Source organism: Chinchilla lanigera, unplaced genomic scaffold, assembly GCF_000276665.1.
Source record: "Chinchilla lanigera isolate Chin_1 unplaced genomic scaffold, ChiLan1.0 scaffold00049, whole genome shotgun sequence".
Taxonomy (NCBI): domain Eukaryota; kingdom Metazoa; phylum Chordata; class Mammalia; order Rodentia; family Chinchillidae; genus Chinchilla; species Chinchilla lanigera.
The window spans coordinates 2,387,058-2,389,723 of record NW_004955450.1 but is presented as its reverse complement, the minus strand read 5'-3'; the positions used below and the strand labels follow the sequence as shown (position 1 = coordinate 2,389,723).

General features: G+C 56.4%; 1 long non-coding RNA gene across 1 annotated transcript in view; it reads left to right on the top strand.

The window, feature by feature from the left end:
- Window positions 1–2,309, top strand: part of LOC106149583 — a 14,217-nt gene extending 11,908 nt beyond the window's left edge. Inside the window, exon 3 of the long non-coding RNA XR_001235855.1 lies at window positions 1,381–2,309. This is a non-coding gene — a long non-coding RNA (uncharacterized LOC106149583). The remainder of the gene's footprint in view (window positions 1–1,380) is intronic.
- Window positions 2,310–2,666: the final 357 nt, after the last annotated feature.

Below are 2,666 nucleotides of genomic sequence, written 5' to 3'. Positions count from 1 at the left end.
CGGTGAAATGGAGGCAGAGGAAGGTGAAGGCATTTGACCTTGGTCATGTGTCTGGGACAGGCAGACCTGGGATGGACTCCAGGCAGCCCGGGTCCAAAGGCTGGGACTCAAGCTATCAAGCTAGGTGTCAAGGGACACAATAGACTGCTATATTCAGTGGACCAGGCTGAGCTGACCACATCACAGGATGCAGCCACCCAGGAAAGACAGCATTGCAAGGATAGGACAATGCACAGCCCCATCTGAAGGCTACTCTGAGTTCCTGGGCATCTGAGTCCCCTGGTGGCATGGTGTTGGCCACAGGGATATTGAGGCTGGCTCTCTCTGGCTGAGCTTGAGTCTCCTCAGCTGTGGCATTCTAGTGTTCACACAGAAGCCAGGAGCTGTGGGAGAGCTGAGAATCCCCGGGCCTGCATACTGCCAGTGGTTTATCTTGCTGTCTTAGTCATTTTCCTCAGCATTGGTTCAAAATACTTGATGCCTGTAGCTTAAGAGAGGAGAGATTTATGTCGGCTCACGCTTTTAGTCCATAGTTGGCTGGGTCCAAGGCAGAAGGTGTGGTGGAGGGGCCTGGCAGAAGGCAGCTGTTCACCACATGGTAGCCAGGAAGCAGGGAGCCTGGGAGAGAGATCTACCCTTCCGGGTCACCCCCCAACAATTGCTTCCATTCCCACCAGACCCTAACAAGTATAGGGCCCCATGGTCCAGCGCTCTTCCTAATGCCCATCTAGGAGTGCATGAGGCTTTTAGCGGGTGGATCAAGATACAAACCATGACATTCACCTTTATTACTTCAGGCCAGTCTTTTCTGGAACTACTAAGCACCCTCTCCCTCATCCTTATCCCATGGGTTAAAAAAGGGGAAGAACCTATGGCTTCACAGAGCAGGAAAATCTGCTCCTTTGGACTGAGCCCAGGGCTCAGTGTGTGGCCAGGTCCAGAGCTCAGTATGTGACTGGACCAGGACTCGGTATGTGACTGGACCAGGACTCAGTATGCGACTGAGACTGGGGCTCAGTGTGTGGCTGGGACTAGGGCTCAGGATCAATCTATTATGAAGGCTGGGGTTTAGTTCAGAGTCTGAGCCTTAATCTCTTTCTTTTCTCCCCTGTTTGATGAGCAGGACATGTGGCCTGGCTCCTGGACACTGTTGGACAAAGCAGATCTGAATTGTTGGCTTGGAGGTAGCATAGTCCCGGCCTCTTACCTACAGCTGTGCCTTATAACCTGCAGGGCTCTGTCTCTGGCGTACAGTCACTACTGCCCCCTCATAGCTTCCTCTCACCTGTGTCCTGAGGGGTGGGGCCCCTCCAGTTGGCTGGAGGGATTTGGACAAGTCCCCTACCTTCCTCCAGCGCCTTTCCCCTAATGTTCTTACAGGCTCCTCAACTCAACTCAACTCTGCAAACTGGACACTCCCTGGAAGCCTGCTTCTCTTTGATGTCACCCACAGGCACTTGGTGGCCTGACTTGAAAACAGGCATTGGCTTTGAAACCCAGGAGACATCCCCCAGCGCTCTCCATCCTGAGGCTGCTCCCTCCTCTCACCCTCTGGACGTCTTCTTGCTCAGATGCCAACAGCTGGCCCCATCTCCATGCCTCCACCTACATCCTCCAAACCACAGCCAGAGTGGCCCAGGTGTGAGTCTGGCTGTGCCCCTTGCTGGCAGCTCCTACCTGCAGTTCAGGATGGAGGGCCGAGCTCAACAGCCACCTGGTTGCATCCACTGACAGCCCAACAGGGGTGGCCTCACCGGGGAGGTGCTCAGGGTGAGAACAGAGGCCCGACCCTGAGCCCCGGAGGACAGGAGGGAGACAGTTGTGCAAGAGTGTGGACACCAGGGACCCACACGTCCCCGAGCCCCAAAAGAAAAGGTGTCAGGCAGGTGGCTGGTGACCTTGGTGAGACTCACTTTGTGGGGGAGACATTAGCATGGGAAACACAGAACTCTGGGCAGGGGACACACTGACCATAGCAGAAGGGAGCTGAGGTCCAGGGAAGACTTGATTTACGGGGCAGACCCAACCTACTCACTGTCTGGACCTTCCTCTGAGTGCCTGGCCCAGCCCATTTGCCAGCTCCACTCACTCTCCTGGCCCCACCCACTTGTCCAGCTCACCAAGGTCCCGGCCCCACCCACTTACTTGCCCCCACCCACTTATATAACTCCATGCACTCTCCTGGCTCCTCCCACTTGCCTTTGAAGACTCCTGCTGGCAGATGTGGGAGGAATGCCTAAGGCAGATGGTCAAGTTCAGATGGGAGAGGCCAGCCGAGCTCAATGTCATGTGGACTGGCTCAAGGTCACCCAGATGCCAGCAGCAGGCCCAGGACAGGATGCTGACGGCTGCCCCTGCTCCTCTCTGAGCCCAGTCTTTGCTGGGGCTGGGAGCCTGTACCCCACCAGCCCTAAGGAGAGGAGGGGCAGGAAACTGGACAGGGGCAAAGGACAGGGGCTTCTGAGGCTGCAGGAGCGGCTGAGCAGCGACAGCTACGAGCTGATTATTCAGTCAGAGAGCTTCAGGTCCAGAGCTGGGAATCTGTGACAGCTCCAGGTCCCAGACCTGCCCCCGCCTTGGCAAGGGATGCTGGGCTCTTCCCTGTCATCTCCAGGCTGCTGATTGTGACTGGAGAGACTGGGTGAGCTGTCCCCCAAGGCCCTCCT